General features: G+C 36.1%; 1 non-coding gene across 1 annotated transcript; it reads right to left on the bottom strand.

Moving 5' to 3' along the window:
* Positions 1 to 7,504: 7,504 nt before the first annotated feature.
* Positions 7,505 to 7,576, bottom strand: TRNAE-CUC (transfer RNA glutamic acid (anticodon CUC)). The gene has a single exon. It is a non-coding gene; the product is annotated as a tRNA-Glu (tRNA).
* Positions 7,577 to 8,364: the final 788 nt, after the last annotated feature.

The raw sequence follows: 8,364 nt of genomic DNA, 5'->3' as shown, positions 1-8,364 counted from the left end.
TCTGAAAGGACCGGTAGTAACTCTCCAGAGCACCCAGGAAAAAGGCATGGAGTCAGCAAAATCAAAGATGAAAACTTCCTGATGCCAAAACGCCTCTCGCCCAACATCCTGCAAAGAGGCATATCCTTCTTCTACGACTAGTTCATGATCCATTGGGAGCTGCCAGAACGAGTAGTGAAAGGTCATTTCGAAATAGCCCTCCCTGTGGCAACAGCGTTCTCACCATATTCCTAAATTTCAAAAACGTTGAAATTGCCAATTACAATTTTGTGAGATTTTAGGAAGGGTTTATGCCTTTAATATATTAGTGTTTATAATAACACTAATAATAATAATAATAATAATTGTAAGGGAAGGGATTAGCTATGAGGTTAGCATACTGGACTCCCACGCGGAGGTCCCGGGTTCGAATCCAGCAGCTGACCCTTAGATTTTCTCTTCCTAGCAGCTTCTTACAGCTCACTGTCCGGTGAACAGTGTTGTCTGTAACGAGAGAACACTGCCCGGAGGCCGGCAGTGCACTGAAAAAAGCTCCGGGCGCCAATAACCTTAGATGTTGATGCGCCTTAAATCATTAAAAAAAAAAAATAATAATAATAGTAATAATAATAATAATGAGGCAAATACAACAATAAATTAAAGTATGTAATTTAAAGCATAGTTTAAGCCGTCTGTTTGGAGAGGAAAGGTTCTTGGAAAAGAAGGGTAGACTCCCCTTATGCCAAATGTTTTTCTCAGCCACATGGCCCTCTCCAGATGTTCGGAATATAGCTTCCATTAACCATCTTTCTGCTACAATATGAACACATGAGTGTTTGTTCGAAATCCTGTCTACGGGTTAAGTCCTCATCTCATCACCAATAGTAACTTCTAGGGGCAGTTATTCTCGGGCTACCACCAAGAGCTAAATCATATTTTATTCCTGAGCAGTGGTTTGTAGGAGGACTATCTGCGCAGTTTACTTTCATCCGGCTGAAGCATTACATTTTTTTTTTCTTTTAGAATGAGAATAAAATGAGAATGAATTGAAACCCTGGACCACTTGGTAAGTTTCAAAGTTTTGAACAGCACTCTCAGAGGGCTATGCATTATAAGAGGGCACCACTTATTGCTCCTCGTGTAACAACAGAAAGCTGGGTGCAAAAACCATGATGAAGTGACATAAGGTCCACCCTCCAAGTATGATCTAAGCTTTGAACGCCTCATAGCCTAATTCAGGAGCATTCATTTATAATTCAGCAAAGTTCAGGCAAATCTAGGGTAATGAGATAAGCATTAGAGATACAGAGATTTAGAACTTTTAGAAATAAATATTTCCATGTTTGCTGGAAGATAATCCGGTTTCGAAAGAGAATCCTTGACAGAACCCTCCTCACTTCCTGACTGTAACATTTCTGGTTAACTGCTTACTAATAATTACGGTAAAGACCAAACTTTTAAAATTTGATGTTATTACGAATTAAACCAGGTACATTGTAAATTCGACCTGGCTGAATGAGGTTAATTATTGGTTATAATAATGACATCAACAAGAGAACTTTTAGAATCCAAAATGTGACCCACTTTGACGTTTGCTATTTCTAAATAATTGCAATTAAAGGTGACTAAGTACGAGGCGTGGACCTGGATATGCAACAAGAGCTTTTTTATGTGCCTGCGTCGTGTCACTCTTTTATTAAATGTTGACTAAAGCGTGTAGATGTTACTGCTCATTATAGCTGGCGTTGATTGTTTCTTAGCACGTACAACACACTTAGATGGATATCCATTGAGTACCTGAAGGAATTAATAATTAACTTATACACCTGATTTGACCATCTTATTGTCAGCTGTAACAGAAAACATTTAAATATCCAATTACAGCACATTCTAATTATTGCCGCACATATTAATTATATTTTTTTCTTTAATTAATCATTTGTAGTATTAAGTTACTAGTTTTTTTGTATGTAAAGCTGAATTATTATTTGAAATCATGATATCTAAGGGTCGAGAAAAACATTATTACAAAAATAGAGGGTGATAAACAAAAAAGGCAAAATTCTACGCTAACGTAAGTGTCTGAATATCTCCGCTTCCTCTAAACACCATGATTTCCTGCTTTATCTAGGAAATCTAGGACAATCACCGGGAAGAAAACAAAATAAACTACCTACAACTTTTATTTTAATTATCAAAAAGCCTAAGTCATTTAACTCATTTAACTTTAGAAGATTGTCTGCTTAATAAAGATAGTTCGTCGTTGAACATTGTTGTAAGTTATAGCAATTATGTTGCTATGAGGTTTGTGACTGACTACAAAAACTATGGTTTTTTATTATTGTGATTCTCGAAATGTTTTAGTTCTGTAACCTACTATCAGGTGAAAGAACAGTACACAAGGTTCTAGATTGAATAGATTTTACGTCGCACTGGTAAATTCTCACCTGGAATATTAATCTGATTATGTTAAAGTTACAAATGAAAATTAAATTTGGCCATTAGCAAAGAGACTAAACCAGACTTCTTGCGGATTAGCCAATAAATTGTAGAATAAAGCATATTCATTGAATAGACTACCAAAATGTAATGAACAGAACTTTCTAGGAGCTTTAAAAGTATTCTGAATCACGACTTTAACTTTAAAATGTCTCCCATTGTTGTTAGCTTCAGCCATTTCATTGGTTTGTTAAAAAAAAAAAAGAATTAGGTTATGACTAGTGACCATTCAGATTCCAAGCTCATATTGAGTTTGGGTAGATAATATAGAAGTAAGTTAAACGCATTCGTCTAGAAACTAATTAATTCTACTCCCAGAACTGTAGAGATGATGGTGTTGTTTGGAGTAATTTTAGACTGCCAAATGTCGTGACTTAGAAGGAAAGGATATTCAATAATCTAACGTTTGCTACTGAGGTTTTTGAGACAAAGATACATGTCGGAAAACTGGTGTCCCAGATACGAGTAGGTACAGCTAGCTACTAGGAACAGCTGTAGCAGCACCTTAAGTTTTATGTTTATTAAAACGAACTTAGAAGCATTAATAACGACCAATAACTCCGTACTCAGCCAGTCAAGAACGTTTAAATTGAAAAACTCTTTTCCAGGCAAATATACTTAAGTTATCAGCATATAGTAACATTAAGGGGACCGTTTTACCTACATTAATTAACTAATAAGCCTAAAAATCTTTAGAATATCAATTACGTAAACCGGAAAACAGCAAGGGACTTAATTTTTCTCCTTGAAGAAGACCGCTATTAACATTTCAGTATGTCTCTACAGTTAGCATCCTGCTCGCATACAATACCTTAAGCGTCACTATGTAAATTATTCTTATAAATTTTGGACTTGCACCAAACAAATTGAGGAATAAAAGTCGATGGGAGAAGAAGTCAGTTAACCCTTTGCACTCGAGCAGCGCCGATACGGCGCCCGGGCGATTTCAAGTGTGAACTCGAGCAGCGCCCGAGTGATTTGAATTCATCGAGCGACGCCGCTACGGCACTATCTTTCGTGGACTAGGCTCGGCTGACATTGTAGCCAAATCTTAGCTCAGTTCAGTTAGTCTCAGCGTAGCATTCGCTTGAAACAGTCTTATAGTAACTAAAAAGTGTTTGAGCCCTAAAATATGGAGAAAGATCAGATCAGCTCGAGTTCGGACGAATTCGATTTTGCCGCTTTGAATGATGAAGTTACATTGATTTCCGGCGGATTATGCCGCGAAACGAACGAATCCTGTGGAGAAGACAGTGATGCAGTAAGAGGTGTGAGACGGCGAAAAATTAGAATTATAGAGAGCGACAGTAAAGTTGAGAGTGATGTTGAAGGATGAAATGATGATGAAATTTTATTATTTGTATGCGCTTGTTTGTTTATAAATGTTTTTTAAGTACCAGTAAGATGTTTACCCAATTTGGCCGAAATCGTCTCGAGTTGCCGGTTCGCGCAAGCGAAAAAGGCCTCGAGTGCAAAGGGTTAATAAGATCTGTAAGATTAATTTTAATCACCCAAACCTAACTATTTTCTATTTTGTATTTACAGTTGAACATTAATTGAATAAAAAGAGCCCCTACACAATTTCTACCAGTTCTGAAGCGTAAGTGTTCCTTAGAATTCGATTCCATTAGAATCGGTTCAATAAAAAATAATAATAATGTTCTTAGATTTGCCGAACATACTGGTACTTGAATACAATTGTACTTTTACTTTTGTAGTATGACCAATGAAACTGAATAGAAATTGTCTAAGGGAAGTTGGCTGTGGGCGCAAAACTATTCATTTAGCAGATCACAAAACATTCCTAAATAGATAATTGCAATAAAGTCAACCTGTCTAACTTGTACATTTGAAAGACATAATAAAAAAAATATATAAAAATAATAATAAAAATCATTGGCATTGTTATGACAGCAGTATCTCATAACAGGGCACTTAATACAACATGCTCATTGTACAATGATAAAATGGTCGCATTCTGTCATAATTGATAGATAGATATACGAGGTTCGTTTGAAAAGTCCGTGCAAAGTCAGAGAGATAGCACCACTGGCGCGTATCGAGGTTATGTTTAGTTAGTAGCATCTCTTGGAAGAACACACACCAAGTTTCAGCCAGATCGGTCTATTTCTTTGTGTTTGGCATTCGTTTGATTCGAGGAAGTCGAGTGACTTTCAAAAAATGGACGAAAAAGAATTTCGTGTGTTGACACTACTTTATGAAAAGCAAAACGCCTCAGGAGACTAAAGAGAAGCTTGATAAACATTATGGTGACTCTGCACCTTCGATTAGAACAGTTTATAAGTGGTTTCAAAATTTTCGGAGTGGCCATGTGGGCACAAGTGACGCTGAACGTTCTGGACGCCCTGTTGAGGTTACTACTCCAGAAATCATTGATAAAATCCATGATATGGTGATGGATGACAGAAGAGTGAAGGTGCGTGAGATTGCTAGTGCTGTGGGCATCTCGAATGAACGGGTACATAATATTTTGCATCAACATTTGAACATGACAAAGCTATCCGCAAGATGGGTGCCGCGATTGCTCACGCTTGACCAAAAACGAAATCGTGTTGCAAGGACGGTTTGCAGCTGTTCCAGAAGAATCCGCAGGACTTTAAGCGTCGTTTCGTCACTGTGGATGAAACATGGATACATCACTACACTCCTGAGACCAAAGAACAATCTAAACAATGGGTTACCAAGGGGGGAATCTGCGCCAAAAAAGGCGAAGACCGTTCCTTCGGCCGGAAAGATTATGGCGACTGTCTTTTGGGATTCGCAAGGAATAATCCTCATCGACTATCTGGAAAAGGGTAAAACTATTACAGGTGCATATTATTCATCGTTATTGGACCGTTTGAAAACCGAGCTGCAAGAAAAACGCCCACGATTGGCCCACAAAAAAGTCCTTTTCCATCACGACAACGCACCAGCTCACACCTCAGCAGTTGTGGTCGCAAAATTAATGGAAATAGGGTTCCAACTCGTTTCACATCCCCCCTATTCTCCAGACTTGGCTCCGTCGGACTACTATTTGTTCCCCAATATGAAGAAATGGCTGGCGGGAAAAAGATTTTATTCAAACGAGGTGATTGCAGAAACGAATGGCTATTTTTCAGACTTGGACAAATCCTATTATTCGGAAGGGATCAACAAACTAGAGCAGCGTTGGACGAAGTGTATAAGCCTAAAAGGAGACTATGTTGAAAAATAAAAAAGGTTTACCCCAAAAAATTAAGTAGTTTTTATTTTTGCTCGGACTTTTCAAACGACCCTCGTACATATTTTTATACTCAACTAAAAGTAAAGCTGCGTCATTTCATGATCGTATCACCTACGTTACGATGCGATATCATGGTAATATTGTAGGCACAATATAATTATTTTATTTTAATCAATTCCACTAGCAATGAGTGGTTTCTTTGGATCATGGCCACCTTCCATTTCTGTTACTTAAACTGTTAAAGACCTGATCATTAGATTTTTTCAATGGTGGACCGGTCTAAATAAATTTTCACTTTTAAGGATACCAAAAGAACCATGTCATATACAATGGGAAGCTTACAGAACTTTCTTAGGCCTTGCTTGCCTCTGTTCACTCGTTTCTAATGATTGAGCAAGAGCAGTGTGAACTCGATCTCTTTCTTGCCTTGAATATCAGCTGGGACGCTTCATAAGTAGCAATGAGGCCGTATGGCGTATTTTATCATTTTCCATTCATGAGCGATATCCAACGGTTATTCATTTAGCAGTACATCTTGAAAATGGACAACGTGTGTATTTTATATCAGAAAATGGTAATGAATTTTTCACATTATGTAGAAATGATACCTTTGCAAGGACACTACTGTACTCTGAAGTAGGGATAATTTTATTCTTAATTTTCATTTCGATGTATTGTATACATTTGATCATTAATACATCATGTTTGAGGTATCAAAATTGCCTTTTTGTTCAAACACAGCAACGAGTGAACGGGTACAGCTAGTACTCTCTATATACGAGTTAGATCTAAAGTTTTTTGATAAATTATTTTAATGGATAAATTCAATTTAAGCATTTCCAGGTGTTAAGTTGAAAGATTCAAATTAGTCAGAACTTTAACAATATAGAATGAAAAACTCGAGATAGTCTTTAAACCAAGTTTTTTTAAAAGCAATAGTGCCCAGAAACTCAAACCGTCTTAATCTACCAATGAAGTTACGATTATTTTAACCAAATGATTTTCACTTGGAGTTCAGCAATAACTGGCCTGTGTCATTAACCAATATTTACTGTTTCTTTCTGTAACAACCTATACATTATTAGAAATATCTGTTAAACTTTTTCGTTTTGAATCAGGGCTACAACCTTTACTTTCGATTTTCTGAAGGAGTTTTCAGGTATTTGCCAAATTCTCGATAACCCCTTCAACAGATGCCTTTTAAGCCATTTTTCCGTAAAATATTTGATTAGATACAAAATATTAAAATGTTGTTTTTATGATAAAAATGATAATTTATTAGACCTAACTAAACAGCATTCCAACTTAAATAACATACGAAGCTATAAAAATTATTAAACCAAAAACATAACCAGTAAGCTATACATGCTGCCAATGTTTAGCCAATTTTCACCAAATTTAGAATCCTGGTTCTCGCAAGATTCAGGAGATAAATTAGAGGGCTGCCGAAGTTCTTCGAAAATACATTTCCTTAATAAAATAGTTCTGATAATCGTCGCATGTTTCCGATAAAATCAATGGAATATTTTAGACAAAATCACTTTTGTGAAATCATAAAGTTAATTGATTTTTAACTATAAACCTTTTATTGAAAAGCAAAAATAGAATCAAATAGAAACGATCAAGTTTGTGTCTTCTGCATCTTACCATGATATTCTGTAAATGTTTTGTGCTAAAAACATTTTGTTATAAATATAGGAACAAACGCAATTTCAAAACATTGGAATGTAAATCACTCGGACAAAGAAAAAAAAAAAACTAAACAATTATACAAGTTATTTCAATTAAGAAAAAAAATGATTCCGGTACCGGGAATCGAACCCGAGCCTCCTGGGTGAGAGCCAGGTATCCTAGCCACTAGACCATACCGGACTTGTATAACCACTTGTAATACTTAATATTTAAACTATTTTCACACCTTCAATCAAGTGAAAGGAAATTCAACTCACATAATTATTTAATAAGTATTTACACCAAATTTTTTATATTTTTTTAATTTTGTTTAGTCAAATCTAAGGTCATTGGCGTTAGGAGTTTTATTCAGTGCATCGTCGACCTGTCAATGCTCTCTCGTTACAGACAACAATGTCCATTAAGAGACAGTGTGTTGTAAAAAGCTTCTAGAAATAAAAAATTTAAAGGCCAGCAGCTGGGGCTAGAGATTTACTTAAGTATGAAATTCATTATTACTTTGTCAAACCGATATATCTTTATGCTAGTGTCTAATAGGGCGTGGATTGTAAAAAAAGATCAGTTCAGTTTTAAAATACAAAGCGGATGCACATATGTTGAGCACTTGTAAAATAGATCTGTGGTTAAAAGCTAGTCGCCTGACTTCTAGGAAAAAATAACTCCACAGAACCCACGACAAACAATCGCAACTTAGCCTTAAATATTCTGTAAAGCAGGTTCTCCATTCACACAGCTTATAATAGTGTTTTGAAAGTGGAGACAGTATCATCCTTCGAAAAAAAAGCTCTTAAAAGGAGCAAAACGTGGTTCAAGCGGGATGTAGACTGTGAAATTTGGACATCAAAAAATCATTGTAAATGCTAAATTTGAATGACTGTTGAAGAGTTTTGATTTTCTATTCGCACAATTCGTAATTATCCAATTACGATTTTATCTATCATTGACATTACAGTCTACAACAGTTCTGC

This window comes from Rhodnius prolixus, unplaced genomic scaffold (assembly GCF_049639745.1).
Source record: "Rhodnius prolixus isolate KJV_2025 unplaced genomic scaffold, Rpr scaffold_1, whole genome shotgun sequence".
In the NCBI taxonomy this organism is placed as follows: Eukaryota; Metazoa; Arthropoda; class Insecta; order Hemiptera; family Reduviidae; genus Rhodnius; species Rhodnius prolixus.
This window is presented reverse-complemented; position numbering and strand designations above follow the sequence as displayed.